Raw genomic sequence first — 26,440 nt, 5'->3', positions numbered from 1 at the left:
TCGGGAGCAGTCTGTCAGACTGAGAGAGTTTACAAATTTAGCAAAATGTTTGTTAGGGAACTTTACTGCCTTCCCTTTGGACACAGGATTAGGGTTAAGGCGTGTTGTATTACTTACAAAGCACTGCACGGCCAAAGTCCTGACTTTCTTAGGAAGAGCTTTAATTGGTACACTCCAAGCAGGTCACTTCAATCAGTCTCTGCCAAACTGTTGGCACTGCCTAGGTTTCATCACGGTACAAAAGGGGGTGGTGATGGACGGAGCATCTGAGTCAATCAAACACTCAGAGTGGGCTAAAGAACGGTGATGGATTAAACCCAGATCTTATGACTGAGTGTGAGTGTTTGATTGATTCAGATGCTGCGTCCATCACCACCCCCTTTTGTACCGCGTAGGTTTCATCACAGCAAAGGTTTTGTTCTGGGAGCTGCGAAAGCCTCGAATGCTCTTCAGTTTTATATTAAAATTAAGCCATATATTTTGGCCTTTAGGCATGTTAAATAATTTCGCTATTATGGGGCATCTTCTTTATGTAGCTCAGCTAGCGCCAAGACACCTTTTGGGTAATCGAGCACTTTAGAGAGATAAATAACATAACATAGCATAACCCTGTGCTTAATTTGTGCAAAAAAATCTTGATTCCACCTCATGCCTTTATTTTCTACTGTAAAAAAGTTTTAAAAAGTTCCAGGGCAATCGGGGGTTACTGGGCTCAGATTTTAACCAGGAGAGTCTTTCGCTTCTGGTGTCCTGGGGGTTGGCCTTACTGCTGAGCACAAAACTGAACCCCCAATACTCATTTTGCTTTGACCTTCAGGGAAGTTTAGTTGATCAGTGAAAGGCTTACTCCGGGACGTGGTATGGCGTAAAACGTCAGATCTCTAAGCATATAACAACAGTCAGCGCTTTAACTTCAAAAGAAAGCGTTTAATCACAACTGCAGTTAAATACTAAACACAAAATGTGGAGCACAGGAAAAATATGCACAACTAATATTGTGAGTCAGTATTACTGCAAGGCTACCTCAAGATCTTAAATGAAGCACAACACATTTAGGGAGCCAACAACTTCAATTGTCCCTAAGGACTGGTGTGGTCCAACCGCCTCGTCAAACCTACCTCCCAAGGACTGACGATACAGTAATAGGAAGACAGGTGAGTTTTGGTTTCTTTCTGTGTTACCACTATACCTGCTCTGGTGCCTGTCATAGGTATTGTAGTTCCAACAACCGTAACTGTGTGCTGTCCCTCTATAAGCCACCATGCAGCATCTCCCAGCTGTGTTCAGCAGCTGGGTAGCAGTTGCGAACGTTGTCGGCGTCAAGCCGTCACAGGTTCTTTTTCTTTCAGTGGAGAAACTGCTGGTCGCAGCTGAGATTCCCTCTAGTCCAAGCGGTCAAAGGCACTTCATCTTGGAGTCTGTCCTTCAATGTCATTGAACTTTTCTCTGGTCTTCTTGCGCTACTCTTCCTTGAATGATCGGGGAGGGGATGGGGAGTGTGATAAAAGTAGGTTCACAAGTACAAATTCAGGGAGTGAGTCACTTTGCACCCCAGCACTCTGCAGAGATGTCTAGTCACAAATGTGCTACTCGCCAGAAAAGCTCTTCAACACCCCTTCAGGGGTAACCAGCGCTATACAAATGCAAACCTTTTTCCCTCTTCTATCCCTTCGCTATCCTTCTGAATCCAAATAACTGACTTACATATCCACCACTCAAATTACTATCATATTTCACTATACTAATTCAACACTAATCCTTTATAGGTTCGGGAGTAGCGTGCTACTCATCGAAATAGCGCGGTGATGCCTCATCAGGGGTAGTAAGCGCTATATAAATGCAATTACAATACAATACAAGGACCAGAGGTACAAATCGTTCCCTGCAGCGGGCCAGTTCTTCCTGCACAGCCCATAGGATGTTTCCCTTCTAGGGAACCTTTCCATTGTATAGGGATACCATGGTGCCCCTTTCCAACAGTCTGTGACCTCCTTCCGTGTAGATAAATCAAGCCAGCTATTCCCATAAAGCTACAGAATTTCCATATTCCTGTGCTCGGCCTGTTTAAGTGGAGTTGGCAGTCAGCCACCCTCAACTCTGGAGCTCAGAGGTCTTTATTGGTCAGTCTTGGCGTGGGATTCTTGACACCGGTCAATATGAAATCCTGGCACAATGAATGGACGTTACTGCCCCATAATTATACAAAATTAGCTGCCACACATTATGTAAATCACCAGGTCACCTCTGAGACTGGTTTTAGGTACTTCCTGACTTGCATTTTCCTTCCAGACTTACAAAGCCACAGTCTTTGTCCTCTAGTATCAGTGGGGGGGAAATAAGGTTGGGACTTCTCATCAAAGAAACCCAAAAGAAAGGCAGAAAAGAGCGAGGAGTTTCCTCACTGAGCTAACTCTCAAGCTGAGGGGATAACATCTCTGGGGAAAAATAGAACATGAAGAGAGCAAGGGCTGACCCTGCACTTCAGAGTCCCTGTTTGTGGACCCCCATATCCTACAATTTGGCCCATTTCACAGGGCAGCAGGAATACTTTGGAGGAACCCTGCATTTCACTTTATCTGGCAGCCCCCCCTCTCCATCTTATGTAACATTTAGACCCAGGAGATGCAAAATGGTTTCCTGGAGCACAACCATTAAGCACAATACATAGGCTCAAAGCCTATCCTACCACACATACACAGTGTAAGCACAGATGTGACATCCATGTTTCACATCAAAGTAATGGAGTAATAGAGGCGAACAGCCAACTCTCCCTGTGCAGGCAACTTGGGAGGGAGGGCGAGGGGGGGGATGTGGGGGCTTAAAGCAGACCAATGAAAATGGAATGTGGAAAAGGCCGCTTTATTAGGAACAGGTGCACATCACAAAAATAAATAAACCTTGGCAAAAGCCTTCCAAAACTAAACCTTACTAAATAAATAAATCCCCTGACCCCGCCCCCCACCCCCTCCCCAAAAATTTCATAGCCCCTCCCCCACCCATTCAATACAACATTTCAAACATTACAACATCATTATAAAACATTACAACATCATTATAAAACATTACATCATTATAAAACATTGTCATCATTATAAAACATTACGTCATAATATCAACCCCAATAACTTATAAATACCAGGCCCTCCATTAACCAATCACATGCCTGCCCCTTCACCTCTGTCAAACCCCCCAAAACGTCTAAACGGTCAACCAATGACCAATTTATCCTTTCCCTGACGATAACACAAACCTGACCATTAATCACCAAAATCTGACACACACTGCCCCGAAACAACTAGACCCCGCCACCGAGGAAGGTGGGGGGGAGCAACACTACCCCCCCCTTTCTGCCCCCCCCCAGTAGGAAAAAAGGTGGTGAACCAAGATCACTCACCGCTGCATGGTCAAAGATCTAGCTAAAACTTCCCTTAACTCCAACAAATACAAGTCCATACCTACTCAAGATAAATGCACTCCATCGTCCCTAAAAAATTCAACCGACTCAAGACATATCTCTCTATGAGACACTCGTCCAAAACCCAACTGACGGCAAAATCTGGAAACCTCAGCATTCACCATCTTACAAGTCCATACCTACTCTAGATAAATGCACTCCATCGTCCCTAAAAAACTCAGCCGACTCAAAACGTATCTCTCTATGAGACACTCGTCCAAAACCCCACTGACGGCAAAATCTGGAAACCTCAGCATTCACCTTCTTCCTGGCCCTGTCAATCGCTCTAGGATTCACCGCTCCTCTCCAAATCTTACGCGGAACCAATTCTGTCCAGAAGACATGGCAACCCGCCCAACGCTCTTTAATAAAAGCCAAGTCCCTCTTGATGGCCCGCAACAACACCACTCCCTTAGTTGCGCAAACATCATTCCCGCCCAAGTGAATGACTAAGATATCCGGGCAGCAGCCCCCTACCATTCCTTTATTAAGACATGAAACCAGTTCTCTCCAAAGCATTCCCCCTGTCCCTTTTCAAACAATGTTGAACATTTTTGCATTAAAACCTAACATTTCACCAAAATAACTTTGAGCCGCCTGAACCCGGGCCCATTTGATGAACGAATGCCCCACTATCCAGACCGTCACCGCTTGAGATCGGGGCCCAGCTACTGAACCTGAAAAAGAAAAAACAATGAATACTCAAGGAAAGGAGAATGACGCAAGCGCCTCCCCCGCGTCGTCCATCACATAGCGCTGAAAACATTTAGACGACCAGCGGCCCAACCTCATAATGTCCCCCTGAGACCAACCCCTATTAAACGCTTCTGTCGCCGCACCAATCCTAAAAGAGTGTCTTCCGTAATGGTCCCCATCCAAAAAAAGCTGCTGCAAAGCTTTACGCAAAACCATGCGCAATTGATACGCTGTAACAGGCGCTTTATTGATATGCTGAAAAACAAGATCACCATCGCAACCCCCCGATAGTGAGCGCCAACGTCGAACCAGAAGCAATGGGCATGTAACTCTAGGGGAACGCGCCTCCAACCAAACTCCTTTCCCCAACCTCCTTTGATCCGTCTTAGAGCTACCCAGCCAAACATGCACACCCTCCTCAGAGCAAAAAACATCACACCAGTAAATCCCCCCCTTAGAATTAGAACCCAACAACTCTGAAACCCGAAAAGCCCCAAAGAACATAAAAGCCATTAGCATGGCAAACAAACAAGCCTCAAAATCATCTCTACAAACTGAGGGCAAAAGTGCCAATATCCGAGCCAGTGTCTGCCAAGATAAAGGGGCCCTACACAGTCTTGTACCTCCCCGCTCCCTGGTCCAGCCCTCCAGCATTCTCTTGCCAATCTCACCAGCCGAAGGAGAATAACCCCAAAAAAGATTACCCATGAAGGATATCCCTGCCAACTTTCCTGCAATGGTCACTCTAGACAGACCCTTGTCCATGAGGTCCAGAATGAACTGAATCACATCCTTGGAACGACGCCAAACCTCTTCACGGCTGCACGCGCCAGACTCCAAAAACTCCTTCCATGCCAAAGAATATGCTGAACGAGTAGACACAGATAATGAACCTACCACCAGTTGTAAGACCCGATGTTGCCTACGTGCCACAGATGTATCGGCATTGGGGTCAGTGATCTATCCGCCTCCCTGGCCAGTCCACGGAATCTCCCCCACTGTGAACGAGACAAAGCATCCACTATGTCATTGTCCACACCGGATATGTGCAAAGTTCGAAAATTAATGTCATGTTTCAAACAGCCAAGCACAAAAACTCTCAGTAGTTTCAATACCTGCTCATCCCTGGCTGACTGCCGATTAACAATCTCCACCACAGCCATGTTATCAACTTGAAACAGAACTTTTTTATGCGCCAGGTCCTCCCCCAAAGTGTCAATGCCACTAGTAACGGAAAAAGTTCAAGAAATGTGATGCTCCTTCAACCATTCTTCTGGCCATCTCTCTGCACACCATCTCCCATTCCAGTACAAACCAAAGCCCTCGCTGCCCGCAGCATCCGAGAACATTTGCACGTCCCATTGAAAATCCACATCTCTGACCAGTGGCACACCATTGAAAGAAGTGAGGAAAAATGCCCACATTCGCAAATCCTCTAACACCTGCTGATAATCGTACATGATGGTGAGGCGAATGCAGACCAGCCAGAGCCCTGCCCAGTCTTCGACAAAAAGTCCTCCCTGCTCTCACCACTCTGCATGCAAAGTTTAGATGTCCCAACAACACTTGAGTCTCCTTCACCTGCACTTTCTGTTTCGATAACATAATATTCAATAATTCCAGCATTTTCACTTTTTTATCAGCTGGCAAACGAGCCCGCATTGCCACTGAATAAATTTCAATACCCAAAAATGAAAGAACTGTAGCAGGAACCATCGTTTTTTTCTGGAGCTAAAGGCACACCTAAGTCCTCCATGAGCCCATGGAAAGTATCCAGAGCTGTCTGGCACTCCGCGGAGCCCGGGGAACCAACAAAAAAGAAATCATCCAAGTAGGGCGTCACAAGTGTAAGACCTGACTGGTGTGTGAAATGCCACTGCAAAAAAGTACTGAAACGTTCAAAGAGAGCACATGACACAGAGCAACCCATCGGTAATGCTTTGTCCACGTACCATTTTGTCTCAAAATGGATGCCCATAAGACACCAATCCTTTGGATGAACTAGAAGCAACCGAAATGCAGACTTAATATCACACTTGGCCATCTCTGCAGTTGCACCGAGGTCACTACTAGTGACATGGCCTCGTCAACTGAGGAATATGAAACCGAAGTGGCCTCTTCATCAATGAAATCATTCACAGATGACCCCCATCGGCCATGATAAATGTTGAATAAGCCTGAACTGCCCTTGCTGCTTTTTAGGCACCACGCCAATAGGCGAAATTATCAAATTGTGGATCGGCCAGTCATCAAAAGGGCCTGCCATCTGACCTTCACGCACCTCTTTGCTCAGCTTTTCCCGCACTATTGCAGATTGCTCATATGCTGATTTCAAATTGTCCGCCCAGCGCCTCTGCCGCGGCCCCAGATAACCTAGATGAAAACCAAATTGAAAACCCTCCATTAGCTTCTGTTTAACTCCAACGTCCTCATAGTCCTGCAAAGCCCATTGCAATTGCTGCAGCTTAACTGGCGTATGAGCCCTTTGGCCCAGGACCCTGTGCGCCTCTACCTCCCCTACCCCCTTGCCACTGCTGTGAATGCCCTAAAGCACCTGCACCTGACTGTTTCCCTTGAGGAGTACTTGTGTTTTTGGGCCCCCAACATTTAACAAGGGGGTATCGCCTACCACATCCAGAGCACTCATGTCTAAATTTGCAGTATTCCCTAGTGCACAACCCCTTATTGAAATCCCAGCAAGTTCAATTTCCTGATTGTGTAGCTGAACTGCGCCCCACCCCACCCCGGGTGGGCTTGGCCTGAAAGGGCTGATAAATTAAAGGTAAACCACTGGCTGTAAATATGGTTTTACCCCCTGAAGCGTTTGGAAAGACAAAAATTTAGGAACAAAGATTTCAACTGAACACAAACTGACAGTGGAAGGAAAAAGTTTATCTACCTACCTACGATTGAGATCGAGACGCCGGAAAGCCAGATCCCACCATTGGAGGACGCCATCCACTCGCATTAAAGAACCGCTGTCCTAATAATTTTGTGACCCGGAGCCAGAGACCAGAAACATGCCGCTTCATAAGCAAAAAGTTCAAACATAATCGTCCCGCCCCTGGCATTACGTCTTGGAACCCGGCCGCTTTTTCTAGCTGTCACTTTTATAAGCATCCTGACCATACTACAGGATCTTTTTTGCAGAGACACACTCCCAGACCTAACCAGCAGTTAACAGTCCACCTCTGCACTCCAAACTGTGCTATACTTGGACCCCAGTGTAACTCCGTAGGTGCCCCCATAGTTTGCGCCCACACCATAGTGTGGCTGCAATATCACACTGGTACACTTGGAATACATACCATGGCTTCCTGATGAAGGCTCACAGCCGAAACGCGCGTAGCAATATTATATTACCTTTAGCCATGCCTTTATGATTAATATCAATTATCCTTGTATATAGATTACAGTTGATGTTCAATCTATGCACTTTCTGTATTTATGTTTGATATGTAAATGGAAATCTTAATGTATTGTGATGTATAACACAGACAAAATTGCAAAACAACAGAATGAACTTTGGATCAACAATGAATGTTAAAAAGTTAGATCCTAAATAAGTATATTAACTAATAAAGTACCCTTTTTACTACATACCCCAGTGTACTATCTATCCATAGTTCTGATAAACTTTTTCCTTCCATTGTCAGTTTGTGTTCAGTTGAAATCTATGTTCCTAAATTTTTGTCTTAACAAACGAATTAGTCATCCCGATTTAGGAACTGTAGTCGGGGATACCTCCTTTTTTCACACACTTTACCCCCTGAAACTGCACCTAACGTATGTTGCCACAAATCCGTATCCAATTCCCCCCACTTAGCCTCTGGATCCCATGCCATCCTGGCCCTAAATTCCTCATCATATTGGGCCCATGCATAACCACCGCCAGTAAGCTGCGCTTTTCTAATCACATCCATATATTTGAAAATTGAAACACTGCGCTCGGGAAATTTCTCGCAGTAAACACTTGCATATATTAGAAAAGCCGCAGTCCAATTCTCAATAGTCAAAGGAACTTTAGGGCGTTTCGCTAGTTCATACTCTTCCTCCTTAGAACCTTCTTTGGACCTCACCTCACGGTGGAGGAGCTTCAAAATCTCCACATACTCACCCTTCCAAATGCTCTCCTTCGTTGCTAACATTAAATGAGCTCCCTAAGGTTTATTGACTCCCATGTAAGGAAGTTTTTTAATTTTCAACTCTTTACTGGCAAGTGGCTCCTTAATACCCCCCGTAACCTCAGTGTTTGTACTACCTTCCACCTTACCAGCCTCTGCCCCAATACCCTCATCCGTGCCTAAACCTGTGTCTTTCACATATTTCCCTTTCAACAATCTCCCTTCAACCACCCCCCGAACCCCCTCCACCGCCGTCCCCACAGACACCATTTTAGGTTTGCCCTGAGTAACTGCTTTCTCACCTGGCTCCAAAGAAACTGTCCTTGCAGACTCGGCCCGTGGCGCTGTAGAGTCCAACCTATTCCTTCCTCGAGGAGCCCTGACTGATGGGCCGCGCTCTCGACTCTCCCTTGCTGGCCTTGCTAATGTGGGAACCTGAAAAACACTATGTGACAAATGGCAGGGCTCCCCCCCTCACCATCTCGCAATTCACCTTCTTCAGGACCACTCTCATCATAGTCCAACAATACCGGCTCCACCTCTGGCAGCCTAGTAGCCTGAAAAGCCACACTTCGGGTCATAACCAACCCGTCATCAATAACGTTACACTTAAACTGAGTAGAAATTCCTCCTGGAGGGGGACCAGACAGTACCCACCTGTACCTAGCCATGCGTTGACTCTGTAGCTCCATAGCCGACGGTAAGGTAGAAAACCCAGACCTGCTATTCGTTGGGGCCAGCGAGGTCGACCAGACCTTCGTGAGCTGGCCGCAATGGGCTCCCTCGGTGGAACAGAGAGGGCCGCACTAGTCTCTCTCCTCACTTCACTTCGGCGAAACTGGGCTAAACCACGCCCTGCCAAGTCTGGACCGCCGCACCGCTCCCCCTCCTGAAAAGAAAAAGTTTGGACTGGTGTGCTGGGCTCCCTAATAAAAACACCTGACCTGGCCGCTGCAAAACAACTGGACCAACCGACCTCCCTTGCAACCTATCAAGAGGCAAAACCCTACCTGCACTCCTCAAAGGCGCCCCCTCACCGGGGAATCACCTACCACGTCTTCATCCTCACTCCAAACCACTCTAGTAGGCGCCAACACCGAGGAAGAGCCCCTACACAAAGCCCTCTCAGCCAACCCCTGCTCCCCACCCTCCCTCTGTAGCCTACTCTTATCCATACACACGCTCCCAAAAGGCTCCGAACCAGAAGGCCGAACCTCAAAAGGGGGGCCACACACACCCTCTGACCAATAAGGAACAGTATCTGAAGACCCCTTTGGTGAGGAACAAGCTGCCACCACCGCAGCCATGCCGGCAGAGGCTTGGCGCGAGGGACGCGCCGAGCCCCCACCGATAACTAGATCCATCCTGCCGGCTTCTGACAGCAAGCGCAGAGCCTCCAAAACCCGATGATCCTCCATAGCACAGTAAGTGTCAGCAAAATACACTACGCCTAATAATAAACTTTACGCTAAATAGCTATAACTCTTTCCTCAAAAGCACAAAAATTTTCTAGCTAACCTCCCAGCCACCAGGTCACCAAACCTAAAATGGTGGCTGGGAGGCGGGGCCAAGGACCTTTATACGTTGGGCTGCAAAAACTTACTAGAAAACAGCCCAACGAAATTCTGGAATGTTCTGCCATTAAACACCCCCCAAGAACCCCCCCCCGCAGCCCTCCCAAATCGCCCGGGGGGGGGGCGACCTCCTTGTGGTCGGCTGCCCCCCCCAGCCCCCCATATAAAAACCCTGTCCTACAGGTATATTAGTCGCTGTCACCACTGTCCATCCTCTACGGTCCACGGAGCTGATGGTGGTGGTGCTCAGAAAAGAGGGGTGCACGTCCCTCCAGACCACAAAGCAGTGCACTCAGTGTCACATTGGGCCCCAAGGGTCTTGAAGCAGGGGTTCACTCTCTCCAGTGCCATGCAGGTGATCTGTGTCCGCACCACATCCACCATCCTACACTCCACGCCTCTATCTCACTCTTCCAGTTGTTTCTCATCCCTGCTTTCTCCCTGACTTCATACTATCTTTCTTTTCCTGCTTCCTTATCACTTTTCCACTTTTCTGTTTTTCTCTTTCCATGGGTCAACGTCTGATGACGTAAAAAGAAGTCCCTCCCCCGAAAATTCCACGCAAGTGCCCAACACCTGCGACGACCAGCAAAAATGAATAGTTTCCATGCCTATGAGAGTTTACAGCAAGGAAACTCCAGTTCTGCAGCCAAACTTGTTCCACACACAACAGCTCAACCTACTCCTGCCACCTAGATGCCAAAAAAAAGCGTCCACTGCTTCTCCTTGCTGACCCGCCTTTGGAACTTCCTGTACTTCTTTCCCACTTTACTCATTCAGTCTGCTAACCTTTCAGACAAAAATACAAAAACAGCCATTTTATGTAGGTCTTTGCGACCCCTTGGATTACTCGCATCAAAATATGAATTTATTATCCGAAGCCAACAGTTAATCACTTCATTTTGATAAACCGAAAACTGAAACGCGCCTTTCTTTCTCATTTCCTCACCTTCAGCCCTGCATTGCCTTTCGTGCTGTCTAGCATTCCAGTTCCAAACACCAGGTGCTTTTGGCGCCCTTCCCAAAAACAGAAGCACACACACTTGAACATGAAAGATGCACACCTCCCTTTCATACTTCCCCGGAACACGAACATCGAGAAAGCGGAGTCTGTTGACGGGTTCTATTCAGGAACTGTGTGAGGCCTCGTGCCTCCCGGAAGAGCTTCAAAATCCGTCACCACTAACTCTGCCAAGTGTTAACAGAGCTTTCCAAACACGGTCAACCACGTGATTTTCTATTCAGAATCAAAAATAGATTCACTTTTAGCATCATGTTCCAGCTTAAGGCCCCCAAGCAGAAAAAAAATTAAGAGTGCATTGTAGAGAAGTATGCAATTTACATAAGAGAGTCCTGGCATAGAAGTTGTGGACTTAGAATTCTTCTTGGCTGATTCTCAGCATGTGAAAATGAAACAGGTGGCAAAACCAATGCTAGACTGAATCTGGACCACTAGTAATAAATATGGATACATGAAACTCTGTGATATGGTTTGCTGTCTGACCTTAACCCCTTCGATGCGTGTGACAAGGTCAACTCGTCATGGGCGTTACCTGCGCTGTGTGTGTGACGAGTTCACCTTGTCACGTAACGCAGGATTTTTAAAATCTCAGCACTCAGCGGGAAAACCGCTAGCGCGCATGCGGTTAAGAGGCGAAGCAAGCAGATGGACGCCAGTCATCAAACAAGCGCCAAATGGGCCAGCCAAGCCTGAACCGCTATGCTGTGACTTCTCTGAGCAAAACCACAAGTTACACACCACGTTTTAGCTTTGTTGGACCTCACTGGCGAGATGTAGCTTGAGCCCGTAAGACACTGAAGGCTACTGCATCTCTGCATTTCAGAGCCACACTGGGCTTCTGACTTGGTAAATCAAAAAAGGTGATGGATGAGAAAAAAACAAGGCAGTAACCCTTCAGAGTTGAAAGCTTCATCTTTCTGGACAAAGTGAGCCTGTTCAAGATTAGGTCCAACACAAACTAGCCTGAGATACCAGCACCATCAACCCTAGCCCGTCTTATTTGAGATTTACTTGCTACCTTTGCCTGATGTCAAATTCCTGTGTTAAATTCTGAGCTAAAGCAAGAATTTGGCATCTGGTAATTGGAGAATCTCGTGCTGGACCATTTACATTAGGCCAGTTTCAGATTTATTCCCTATTTGGGCATGTTTATCTAAACTCATGAAGAAGACTCTTGTGAGGTATTTTAAAGTGTTTATGAATAAGAACAACCACGCGACTATTGTTCATTTATCAGGGCAACTACTCCGCTCTCAGGCAATCATTATAACAACACTACACAGCCCTCATCGAGTAATCAAAACAACCACCGTTCCTCATTAAACATTGAAAACTACTACCTGACCATCATTTACTTGAGGCTTGCACCCAGTATTGAAACTACGTTGGCATTCACTGCAGTGTGGAATCAATCTGCTGGAAATTGTTCATTGGTGTGTAGTGGTGTGGAACCCAGTGGATCTCTACCACGTTCAAAACTGTGAATAATCCTGCCTGAACTCAAAAGTGCTTTAGGGTTTCCTTTTTGTGTTTTGAGAGCCACTGAGTCAAGATGGGTCATTTTTCTCTCTCCTCACTGACCTGTTGAGCTCTACAGGGCCTCCTCAACCACCTGTGGTTTTCAAATGCTATCTGATCTAGTTATTCATAGTTCAGCAGGCTTTGATCCGAGGGGTCATTCCTATGCGGTGACAGCCGGATCTAAATTAAGATCTCCCTTCCGATTGATTGAAGGGCCAATCTGCTGGAATGTATTGACAACATTTAATTATGGATGAGTAACAGCTGGCACCTAATCAATGCTGTCAAGACTATAGTCCGCACGTTTGAGTTAGGTTCTAGATCTCCCCGTAGTAGTTTATTAACTTATAAGAGTTGTATGTTGTGTCTCTTTAATTGTTCCTTGGTTGTCGTCTGGTGTCATTTAGAATCTAGGTTGATTCTACAGCTCCAGAGGCAAAGCGCCAGTTGCATAAGCTGCTGACCGATCATCTCTGTCGTCATGGATATTTTTTCTATGGATTAAGCGTTTCTTGGAATCACAACTTTTGTAAATGTCTCTTCTTTTACTCTTCTCCCAGCCATATTTTGGTACCAGGAGTGGGGTCAGTCTTTAGAACAGCTCATGAGAAAACCTGGCTGTGGGATCGGTTACAGAGCCATTGCGACCCACAGACTGCCTGGTGACTTCACTGCTTTGACACGTGTAAGGACCCTGGATTCGGAGGTTTGGAGATTTCCTCACTTTATTTCTCTTTTGGAGGAAGCTTTGGCAGTGGTAACCGAAGCACTCCTCAGTTGGCTGGGCTCGAGCGCAGTATTGTTTTGAGCTGCCCTTCGGAGTCCAGAGCGTGCATCTGGAATTAGAAACTAGTGTTTTCCCTTCTCTAGCGCTGAACGCTCGAGCGTCCAACAGGGCCAGACTGGGAACCAAAACCGGCCCTGGCAGAGTTCTCGGCTGGCCCCCTGTGTTACGGGGCCAATATTGCAGCTATGCAGCAAAAACGGCCCTGTAACAAAAAAGGCCCCCAGGGGACCAAAACCGGCCCCCACCCTGGAGGCCCACCGGGGAAATGCCCGGTGCCCACTACGGCCAGTCCGGCCCTGGCGTCCAATGCTCTCTTCCTCCATGTACTAGCAAAAAAATGGTCAGGGGTTCTGCCCACTTAACCCTCCCATACCTGAGCAGGGGACATCCTAGGATGAAAAAATAGAAACAAAGGGTACCGAAGGGATTGATCCAAATTTAATTCTCAAACAAGAAACAATTAATTCTCTTGTGAAACAGAAATTAAACATGAAAGAATTACATATATAAATTCATCAACACATATGAGCTGGCATCAAGGGAAGCACAACAACTGACAGTCTATCTACAAAATATCACATAGACATATATACAAATATACATCACATTTACAGTATCAAGTTACTATGTACCCAAAACACAAGATATATATAAAAAAAATATATATATATATCCTAATTCGGATCCGTGCCTCCACTGAATTTATAATGAGAGCACAAAACAATGGTAGTCCCAAAAGTACAGCACCTGGGGGTTACTAAATCAACCCACACTATATTTGTATTGGTGCCAATCACACAAAAATCAAACAAATTATTTAATGATAACAGGGGACTCCAATTGAAGTAAAAGGTGTCGACGCAGTCGTGGTCGCGTTTCAGCCAGATGATGTAGGCTTCATCGGGACAATGGGTACTCTGATAACAACAATTATGTACATATATTATACCATCTTACTTGAATACGAATACATATACTCAAATCATATCACAGCTGCACTAATAACGTTATCTATCCCATGCGTGGAAATGCAAGGTCTATTTATATGTCCACCAATTAAATGGAAGAGAAAACAAAAGGCCAATAAAAGACAAAAAATAATAAGGAATACTATCCACCTGTGTGCAAAGAAAGATCAAGCATACTGAGGGAAAGAGAATTGAATAAACTAACGTGTATAAAGAAGAAACCTTCAACCACATCTCTCTGTGAAAAGACACACGTCTCAGGGAACAACAGGAACACCAGAAATAAATACTCAATATCTTCCCATAGTGAATTCCAGTGCTTAGTAACTCAAACCCTGTCACCCGACAGGAAAACCTCTGTTAGCCTCCCTCCACTGGCTCCCCATCACTCATCGGATCATCTTTAAGACAGGCTGCATAATTTTCAAGGCTCTTCACGGAAAAAGCCCTAGATTCATCAACCAACTTATTATCAAACATATCCCGACCCGTGAGCTTCGGTCCGCCCACCTATCCCTTCTCAAGGCGCCGACCTTTAAAAAGAAAAGACTCGGCGGATCCAGCTTCGCACACCTCGCCCCAAAGACTTGGAACTCTCTGCCCTTGTCCATCAGGAGCTGCTCCAAGCTGATTGAGTTCAGACGTGCATTAAAGACCTGGCTATTTCAACAAGCGTACTGCTAGAACTCTACATCCACCGAACCCTCTTCTCTGTTTCTCTAGCGCCATGAAACCCCTGGGTGTCCGCGCGCTTAACAAATTCCGCATAGAAATAGAAATAGAAAAATATATATACCTATTCTTCTAGGTCCTCGTGATCTCTCGGACAGATATCGGCGGCCAGCAGACACACCCATCCACACAAGGGTGGGGGGTCGAGGCAGGAATCACTATCTAACCCCAGTACAAGGAAATCTTCCTAGAGTGAACACATAACAAGAAGCTATTGAGTCGTAATCCCGAGTAAAACTCTGGACAGAATAATCTTATCACAGTATCCATAAATATGGACTCAACCAAAGTAGTAAGTCTCAATCAAACTAGAAAGTCTGACATGCCTTTATATATAACAACAATGTGTCCACTTGGATAAGGCAAGAGGAGGGCTGCCGTGGCTTGAATCACGCGTACTTTCTGTCATCAAAAGATCATCGAGCATGGGAAGAGGAAGAAAGGGAAATCGTCCATTAAAAAAGGTCCCAAGACCTCTGTTCCCACTGGTTCATAATCACAAGCCTATTACATAAATAGTAAGCACACAAAGGTGAAAGGCATCCCACAGTGGTAAGTAGTGTCAATATATGTCTGTGTCTCACATACATACTCTAAACGTCTAGGGGACCGAGTGAAAAACACAAAAATGCATGCATCCAAGTGGATATATAAGGGTCCAATGGAGGCGGGGAACAAACGCGTCTGCATATGTCTAAGGGCTTTTCACAATCCAAGTAAACTACAAAGAATAGGTCTATCATATCCCCCATTTAATGAGATAGTTCCCGCTAGTCAGAAAGACAAATATATCGCAAAGGCAAACCTATCGCGCTGACTCGCGTGATCATGTGACTGCACCCGGTCCACAAGGCAGTCGCATAACATATGCCTGAGCACGCCGTGCAGGGGGCAACAAAAAAAGAAAATTACCTGCAGTCCCAAGGACGAGGCGACACGGACAACTGGTGTACGCTGCGGCGTGAATGAAACTCCAAGTAAGGAAGGGCGGGCCTCTTCACGTATATTAAAGGCGCATCTAGAGCGTCAGCACAGGCGTCAGTCCCGAGATGGACACTAAGAACGGACAAATCTCCCCACAGGGCAGTCTAGCACATCCAGTATTATACTCCATGTAAGCGGTACCAGCAGCGCCTCTTTGAATGCATCTGACGTCCGACGTGGGGGGCCATTTTGCTCCTGGAAGACCTGCTGATTCGTCAAGGGTAGTGTGCGGGCTGCAGCTTTATTTTGCCCTCAGCTATTTACAAGTCTGGGTCTATGTTAAACTGTTGCAATTACATACTTTTTGAATTAACTTGTTTTGGTGAGTCTAATCTGCAGAAGCTCCCCATCGTAACCTTTGGTGCATATTGGTAAGATGATGTGAAGCTTGTTTCACATTTTATTTCCTGCTTTGTCATTTATACATAAATGTATTGTTCTGGCAGTAGCAACTCAATGAGTAGTTCAACCTCTGCCTTTTCTGCAAAGGGCTGGGAAGCCAGAAATCAAATGGAAGCACTGGCGGCATATTTTTGAAATCTACTTCTTGCTATTGATGCTGAGAAATTTGACCCACCAAGAAAAATGGCACTGCTTTTTAGGCCGAGGACCGTAGGCTGCGCTTGCGCAGTTCGGTCCGAAGATTTAATGTTTTTAGGTTAGGGGGCTTGAACCCACCCCTCTTCTCCATTGGCTGGCCTCGTAAATGCTGGCCAGCCATTGGAGGAGAGGGGCGTCACTCCTTTTAAGCCCCGTCTTTTTCGGATTCAGGGGTGTGTTTTTTAGGTTCTTTCTATCTGTGACGTCATCAGTCACTCACCAAAAAACACGCCCCCGATTCCGAAAATGTCGGGGCTTTGCGGCAGCCATTTAGCGCTTTGGATTTGCTGCAAAGAATGTATAAAGCTGCTCAAGAACTAACTTCCCGCCATTTAGCGCTCTGGATTTGCTGCAAAGAATGTCTAAAGCTGCTCAAGAACTAACTTCCCGGGATCAACAGGGCTATCGACCCTGTGTGGAGAGGGTGGTGCCGTGGAAATGTGGGGTGGGCTGCTTTGCGAGTTCTCGTGTCTTTTGTTTGGTCTATTTTCCAGAAGAGATTTAGTCCGACTATATAGGTCGCTTGCACCAACCTTAGCCACTTGAAAGCCGCCCGGCTTGTGTCCTTAGCACGCCGGAGCTAAGACTGCTGCCGGAAGTGCTGTCCCATCCGCCACCTGTGCTCGCAGCCCGCGCCGCCTCCACTTCAGTGCCGCAGGAGCCCGTCCGCCCCGGGAATCACAGGCCTGGCCGCAGAACCCTCTCCGGGGGAAGATGTCAGGCTGGCAGGGCTAAGTGGATAACTTGATGGCGGACGGCAGCTGCCAGGAGGCCGCCATTGTCGGTAATGTGGACGCCAAATATGTGTGGGCATCGACGCCCGGGGGCCTCTTCAAAGACGTCACGGTTAGAAGGGAAGGGGGAGCGGCTAGCGATGCGCAGAATAACCGGCCGGCGGCAGGCAACATGCAGAATGTTCTGGAAGGTCTGACTATGGTGGAGGAAGGGGGCAGGCATCCTGCGCACATCGGAAGTCACTGCTTTAGAGTTTTTTCTAAAATTGTGCAATTTGGAACGTAAATTTGTTTTTCCTTAAAATGTTAATGGATGCATTGGTTTCTGTCGTAATGAATGGAAAGTAGCACCACTCCAAGATGGCGGCTTGATGTGCGTTGGGAATAAGCTTTGTGAGGCTCAGGTTGCCGTCTTGTAAAATGACTCTTCTCAAAGACTATTTATAATCTTACTAGTCCTTGCAAAGGGTGAAGGAGGCCTTTCAGCAAGTGGCAGTGAGGATCAGCTGGAGACCATGAGCACCAATGCCCTGCAACAGGCAATCATGCCATGTGTCAATTAATCGTCCGGGTGATGGGGCAAGGTACAGAAAACTTGAGTTCCGCCCACCCTTGTTACCCATGTTTGTGGTAATTTAAACTCCCTAACTGGTTAGGTTGTTATATTTTTTATTTGTGAAATAGTTGTGCAAACATGAATATGAATGCATCCCTGTATGAGGCACACCATGGGTTCTACGCAAATAGACTCCTATTCAATGTTCTTATGAATGTTTCAAAGTTTAATTAGCGTTAGTCTTTTGATATTAACATCATATCAATAACAAGATTTCTTTATCGTGATATCATTATTCATCATCATGTGTACAATAACTTCACAACTCCGATGCATTTCGGGCATGAGAGCCCTTTTTCTAGGAGCTCTAGAGACAGAAAAACATAGCTATAAGCATACAATTCAAGTGCTAACATGTAAATAAACCATAAGGAAAAGATCTCATATCTTGTAGAAACGTAAAGACGTCGGTAAAGAATATGCTCAGTGCAAAAAGTGTAACCGTAATAGTGAAGTGAAGCGTAGTTAGTACGAGTAGAGTGCTTAACGTGCTCCGTAAACCAGCGGAGGTTCAAATCGTGAACAAAAGTGCTCGGTTATGGACTGGCTGCTTAAAGTCTCAACTTAGTACTTAAATCTTCGAATTGCAGGGTAGATGTAAAGTTCATAAACTGTAAACAAAGCAAAGTGTAAATGACTAATCACAGCGGGTGGGCTGCCGCCTAAATCAATGGCGGTAATAATACCGACTTACTTTAGGGAAACAAGAGCGGCTGGGAAACTGAAAGTACGGCCGGCCAGCCATGAATAACAAGCAAATGCAGAAAACAGAAAAGAGAGCGATGAGGGGTGACAGCCTGGCACATATGATGAAAGAAAACAAAGGGACGAATAAGACCGACAAGCTGAAATGAAACAAACGGGTAGGCCAATAATCTGGAGAGAGACACAGTTGACACATAAAGATATAGAGAAAGAGGGAGCTGAGAGAGAAAACAGTACAAGAGAGGGCACGTGATAGCGTGAGAGAGAATTAGGGAAACAAGAGCAGCCGGGAAACTGAAAGTACGGCCGGCCAGCCATAAATAATTAGGGGAGGAGAAGCCGCAGAGCACACGCTGGGAGAAGCCCTTTGATGTGGTGGCGGCCGTGAAAAAATGCAATTAGGAGGGAGGGAGGGAGGCTGATGCGCGTGCTTGTTTGGTCACGTGATTCACGTGAACTCGAAGAAAACCGCACAGAAAAAAGCCTTAGTTTGACGAGTATTTTGAGCACTAGAATTCTCTCCATTTTCCATTCCTGTGGAAAGGAAAAGGCGAGACCTAAAAACTACACTTCCCAGGTACATTTTAGCACGCTAACGTAGTGACGCTACACGTCACTTCCTCCGCAGGTCGGAGCTCGGGTGGGATCTGTGTTCCCATCGGCTTTCCACGCATAAACAAGATTTAAGCCCACAACCGGAGACTCTATTAGCACAAGCCGAGGACCGGGACCTAGATGGGTAGACTGCTGGGTGACTGCTCAATTGAAGTAAGTATTGGTAATCTGCGCTGACGCCCGGTGCACTCCCCTGTTCTAGACAGTGTGATGTTAACTTTTAACTGATGGCCCGAGTATATTTTGGCACACTAAATAGAAATTGTTTTATCACACCACTTTTAACATCTACCCCAGGACCACCCGCTTAGTCAGTCCGGTCCTATGTGACGAAGTCAACCTCCCCAAATTGGGTAAAGTATCATTGAAATGAGAGAGATAATGCATGATATGTAATTGTCTGTGTGTTCAGGTTAACGATATATATAAACATTCTTTTATTGAAAACTGTATACCAGTTGGTGCAATTGAGATTACTTTCGCTTGGTGCATGCTGTTTTTACTGGATCAGACTCTCACACTGATAACGCTAGTATGCGAATAACCTCGCCGCATACACAGAAAGCCTGTCACATATAATTCCAATATGTTTCTGTGTTATGGTTTGAGTGGCACAGTGAAAGGCTGATACCACCACATAGAAGCATGCACAACTTTGAAGGCATGCTCACCCTAGCGGTATCCACGATGCCCCATTGAGGCAAACACACAACGTAATTTTGTCTGTGATGTATGTTATATAGTGTCTGTCCCTACATTCCGTTTCAGATGGAGTCTGGCAGATGACTCACACACTCACACACTCACACACTTTTAACATACCACAAGGAGCAGCTACTCTGCCTTCACTTTACTGATAGGATTGGGACCTCCCATCCTTTTAGTTCCCTCACATAGGGGGTCAGTCCTGCCCTGAAGAAAGTCCAGGACCTTTACAGCCACTACGGAATGAAACATGTTGGCACTAGGGTCTTAGGACCATAACACTCCGATAAAGACCCAATTTTACAATTTTTTAATTACCCAGACAGACCCAAGTATAAAGAGAAACCGGGGATCTGCCTGAGGTATTTTATCTTAAACCCCCCTTTGTCTTCAAACTATTCAAAGAGCTCCCAACATTGTGGTTGAGCCCACCCCGACTTTTAGGGATCGGGGTGACCCGATGATGAAGCATGACACCACTAGGGTGTGTGAGGGTAATGAAAACAAAAATAGTTTTTTTCCCTCCCCACATTCATGGTTAGGTTAGGTACAACCTTTCACTAGAGAGTTCTTCCCCTCCTTGTTCTTGGTTTCCCCATTTCGGGCACAGCTAGTTCTCTAGCACCACTGACCACTACCTGGTGAATTGGAGAATTGTTTGTGATTTATATACTACCTAGTGACGATATACTCCGGTAATTACCCTCTCAAACCCTTTACGTGTTGGGATCTCTCCTAGCACCTGCTTGTATTTACATCTATTAATATCACCAACCAATGCATGCGTTTACATATCCCTCTTCTAGTTAAGATCACATCTAACTCCAATTAATCTACCACATGGAAACTTGAGTAAATGGTTTCCTTAAGAGTGCAAGACTAATCCTAATGACCAACTATAAGCCAAAACAAAACCTCCTAACCTTGGGTTCTGGAGCAGTGTGCTGCTCAATGTAAAGCGTTAATGTAAATCACAAATGTAAAGCGCAATAAGGCCTCTTCCAAGGTAGTAAGTGCTAAATAATGTAATTACCAAAGCAAAAGACGGGGACCCCCTCTAAAGATACAGGCAAAGGTCATGGAAAAGAGGGGTAAAATTATGAAACCACACAAAGAGTCTCCCTCATGACCAGAATAGTTATACAATTGAGTTAACCCAGGAGAGCACAGTGAGCACCAACACTGGAATATTAACCCAGTCAGAAAAGGATTACAACAAATCTAAAAATATATAATTTTTTTATTTTTCATTTCTTTTATCAAATATGTTTTCATAAATATACATATCTATAAATATTTTTGAACAGAATTAACTCACAAATCAGCATAAATAAAAAATACATTTAATCAAAGAAACCCGGGAAGAGACACACAGCAGCATCACAACAACCCATTCATACTCCACTCACACAAATCCAGATAACCTTCAAATTCATAACATATCTGTGGGACACAATTACAAAATGGCAAAGTAATTGGGATGACCAAAGACAAAAAAAACTGCACAGTGGCAGGATGTTCTCAAGGTAGTGCTCAACGTGTTTCGGTGGCTGCAAGTTGTAATGCCACCTTCATCAGGAACTGCCAAATATGATGCCCAGAATCAGGGCCACTCCACCCGGGTAGGGAAGATTACACGCTCAAAAGATAAGTGCAGGGACCTTCTATATTGGAACTTGTATTTGTATCTAAATATAAAATCCGGATATGCAAAGCACTCCTCAACCAGGTGCTGACACCACTCTCAGCGTCTTAAGCAATGTAATGTAATTACAACACAATGCAATGCAATATATAACGCACACTAATACCTTAACACTCAATAATTGGGCCATCAATTGTAGTTCATACAGACTGCATAATACATTCCTTGTTCTGCTCGACACACTCGCATACACCAAAACTTACGAGTCCTGCACATCACCCAGTACTGTACCAGTCCACAGCAATAAACTAATCACAGACTGAACCGGCACAGATTACCTGAAGAGATCTATCGCATGCCACTGGCCAACAGTGGACTTTAATTTTGTTCACCACTGCGGGTGCCAGCTAGTTACATGTTATGACCGCCTTTTGATATCTCATAATGGCAATCAGATATGGGATGATAGTAACAAAGTCCATTCCAGCAGATAGATCTTTGATCCATATCTTTCCTCAACTTATGCTTACTCATGACCATAAACTTTCATCTTTAAACAAAATACCTCAGAATGGACAACCCAGTGCAGTAACCAAATACGTGGATTATGAAAATAAGAACTATCATAAAGTGACCTGCAGAGCTGTTGAAAGCTGCCAGCTTACTGAAAACCATAAACTGTGCACCTGTCTCTCACACTCCATGATCCATCACACTGCTAAGTGCTGCCGCTCACAACATGATCACCGCACCGTGGTGGTGCTCGCGCATGACATGGAAACACTTCCTAAATAGCTTCAAAACAATATCAACACCCTTCCAGTTACACATCCTGCCCCGTGTAGGGTGCTACCCATGTAGGGAAGCACTTCAACGCCCCACATAGGGGTAGTAAGGGCAATATAAATGTTGCAATACAATTCAATTGTCGCTGAGGCTCCTCGTGTGTAAGTTACAAAGGCTGTGCCAAGTCTTTCTGTCTTGTACAGGACTACTGCCTGTTGGCGTTCACTGTTTCTGTAAATGTAGGAATTCAATTTCCACAAGCCAGATCACATGGTGTAGAGTGAGGCAAGGACAAAGTAAAACTCCTTATTCAGTGTTGCTCTCCAAGCTGGACTCTGCCCAAAGGTATTACATTCCTTAATGAACACAGGAATGCGTTTCCTCAGCAAAAGTCATTTTGATTGCGGCAATATGAAGATACAGTGATAAATTGCATTCTGAATCACTGCACACGTAGGATCTGTATCTCAGCATGTTACATAATTTTATGTCATTTTAAAAGGGACGCCATTTCACGAGTGAGCATTTTTCCTTCCTTTTTTAGCAGCGAAACCTAAGACTAGATTACTGTGTGTATCCAGATAGAACCAGGGTATCTGTTTTTTTCCAGTGGGAGTCTGCACTATGAATCGAGCACAGAAGACGTTAGTAACTCTAACTGTTTCCGTTTCTTCTACCATTTCAATATGTAGACTCTTGTGGCCACCTTCACTTCATCATTTGTCCTTTTAACATCAACTACTTATTTTTTTAATTGTCGAAATAGTACGCTGTATTTTATTTTGATTTCGGTAATGTTCTGTGACAAGAATGAATTGAGAGATGTTTTTGGAACGACTTTTATTTCTATTTATATTTTTTGCACCAACCCCTCTCCTTTTAAGTTTAAATTCATGATTTAATTGCCACGACGAGGCATCCGTAAATTCTATGAAGCACATAACTTTTCAATGTTCATAAGTACTGGGCCAAAGCCCACCATCAAGGGATACAAAAAGTTGTTATAACTTACCCACAAAGTAACAGTATCTTTTGGCAGTTATATAATAAAGAGGAATTATAATTGTAAGAAAATTCTATTCTCTCGTAAAAAAAAGACTGGAGTTATATTAAATTTCATATTTAGGCACGTTTTATGAATATATTATAATCAGCATGAAGATTAATGATTAAAATTGGTAAGATTATTGGATTTTTTTTCTTTATTGTAAAGTGAACACTAAACAATAAAACATTAAAATAATAAATTGTATTGATGCTTGGTTTAAAAACTAATATGTGATATGTTTATAGGGTCAAAATTCGACACCTGAATTTCCTTGGGTTGATCAGGCAAATATCTTTTTCATACCTGACCTGTGGAAACAAGACATGCCTACTTGGGAATTGGTATGAACAATAATAGTGGTTCTGTTGGGGACACAATCTATTTGAAACACAGTACTTAATACATTTTCATCAACATATCCTTTGAGAGGATATAAAAAGACACACACAGCAGTATATAGTTCAAAAGGTCAATTTTTAGTAGAAACCTTGTAAAGAGTTAATAAACAAATTATACGTTGCTTTCCAAAACAAAGGGACATATAAACTGTATGTACATTTAGTAATCGGTCGTGACTGGTGACAAAGTGGTGTACAGTGATAAAATGCAAAGCGTATTCATACATATAAACAAAACAATAGGTAATGGATGTCTACTTCAGAACACAAGAGTCACAACTGAATGTAGTATTTCCTTGTTTATGTTGCAACTTTGTGTGGACGGATCTACGTAAAAGGTGGTCAACGTTTCGACCCTATATCTTAGTGCAGATTCATGTGCATCTATGTCGGGTGTTCATCAGGACTCAAGGAGGGGGTAGGACAGCCTGAATCAACAAAAAGAAGCGTATGTGCTTTCTTCGGTAGTTCCTTATGGGTGGGAGAATGTCAGCCGACAAACTCGGAACTTATTCATGGAGTAGTAGAATCTAGTTTGCTTGTTTAATGGTCTTCTGCACCAGCCGCTCAAAGAATCTGTATAGGTGCCGCTGGAGCAATCACTTGAAGTAGAGCAGAGAGACGTCCGCATCAGTCTCAGCTTCCATGTATCCTTCTGCACTGAGATCCCTTCTACCCCTTCAAAGCCTGCACGTGTCACTCTCTGCAGTATATTAGGGGTGGATTAGTGGCTTCATAACTGCGGTTTACCATTCACTAATACTCTGTTCAGAGTGTGAGTTTAAGTATGCTTTGTGAATGGTGCATTTGTTGTAATAGGGTGCTCTGTCCCAGTCAGCACCTGGAGAGTGTGCCCTATCTGTGATGGAGCCATACTGTAGAAAATTGGGCTATTTATTAAGAGGGGTTAAAGGCCCTTTTTAACCACTAACCACAGTCCCGGTCAGGGTGAACCACAAAAGTTACTAAACTAGCCTGTGCTAAACCCTCTGGTAGCTTGGCACAAAAGCAGTCAGGCTTAACTTCTAGGGAATGTGTTAAGTATTTATGCAGCACAGAAACAGTAATACATTGAAAACATAAGAAAAGTCCCACACCAATTTTGAAAAAAATTAAAATGTTTATGTATAATTTTAGACCAAAATGATGGTAATACAATCAGCAGAACTGGAGATATGCAATTTCAAAGATGTAATTAAGTATAGCACCTACAGCACAGAACGCCACTCAGTTATCTGCTTGTGCTATACGGGAGGAAAGGCACAAGTTCTGCTTAACTGTGATGGAGCACCGGGGAGATACAGGGACCAGGTTAGTCCTGCTGAAAAAGTGATCTTAGCAGAGTCCAGTCCACTGGAAGAGGTCGATAGGAGAGCATTGTGGATAGTCGTCGCCATAGTGTGACGAGCAGGGCCGGCCTCGTGGATGGTCTTCGCTACAGGTTCAAGATCCTGTTTGGCCTTTCGGACAGTGTTGCTTGAACTTTACTTTGCGCTTCAGCAGCTACAGCCTGCCGTGACCACCAAAGTGCACCTCACGTGTTGTCAGACGTGGCTAGTGGTGCTGTAGTGCAAAGAGTCTGACTCACCAGAGCGTTATGTAGGCAGTATTCATGGGCAAGAAGATCTCAGCACAAACAGGCCTGGTTGTGTAAAGCCTAAATCTTTAGGATTTCTCCCTTTCTTCATAGGAAGAGCTCAATTGATACCAGCCAAAGGTCCAAGATCTGGGAAAGCACCCCTTAGGGATCAGGAACTCATTTCAGCAGAGGCCAGCAGGGATCAAACAAGCCCATTTGCTGGTCTAGTGCAGCCAGTCAGTTGGACTGTTGCAGGAATGCTTGTTAGGTCCCATTAGCTCTGAATTGGAGGTCAGCCACCTGATCCTTGGAGTCAATCAGATATTTCTGTGATCAAGCAGCAAGACAGGCCTCAAGCCACAGCAGGGCAGTCCTCTGCAGTGCAGAGCAGACCTCAAGCATCAGGGCACTCCTCTGAAATACAAGGCAGCCCTTCTGGGGGTCCTCCGCAGGTCCAGGAGTGAACTGAGAAGTTGGCCTGAGGGTCCAATATTTATACCGGGCACCAGCTTTTGAAGTGTTAGAAAAGTAGACTCCTCCCTCTGCCTATTCCCCTCCACATCTGGTTCTGGCATCCCCCCCTCCCCCCCCCCCCATCCACCAGGCTCAAAGGGGTCTGGGGTTACAATCAACTGGTGTCAAGTTCTTTGTGAGTGCACTAAGGCAGCCCCTTTGAAATGTAAATTGGGCCGGGAACAGCTTAGTTAAGTGACCCAAGACACAGACTGCACACACCAAATGGATAGGATAAAAAAGTAAACTTTATACAAGTGCCATCTTTAGAACTGTGACTTAAAATCTGACTTTACTATTAAAGACTGTTTTAAATTACAATTTATTTGAGTTGAAACATGACATGTTTACCAGCTCCCAATCAAACGTTATCACCTATTAAATGTATTAAGAGAACCCAATATTATCCTATAGGAGAGGTAGGCCACACAGTAGAGAAAAATGAATGTAGGAGTTTTTTTTACTATCAGGACATGTAAAACTTAAAAGTACATGCCTAATATTTTAAATGCACTGCACCCTGCCCTATGGACTGTTTAGGACCAACCTTAGGGGTGACTTGTATGACCTAGAAATCCATGTAGGTTAATTGGTGCCGTCATCTCATATATACTGCTGCCAGAGAAAAACAACAT

This window comes from Lissotriton vulgaris, chromosome 11, assembly GCF_964263255.1.
Source record: "Lissotriton vulgaris chromosome 11, aLisVul1.2, whole genome shotgun sequence".
Classification (NCBI taxonomy): domain Eukaryota; kingdom Metazoa; phylum Chordata; class Amphibia; order Caudata; family Salamandridae; genus Lissotriton; species Lissotriton vulgaris.
The sequence above is the reverse complement of the archived record's forward strand: the minus strand, read 5'-3'. Positions refer to the sequence as shown.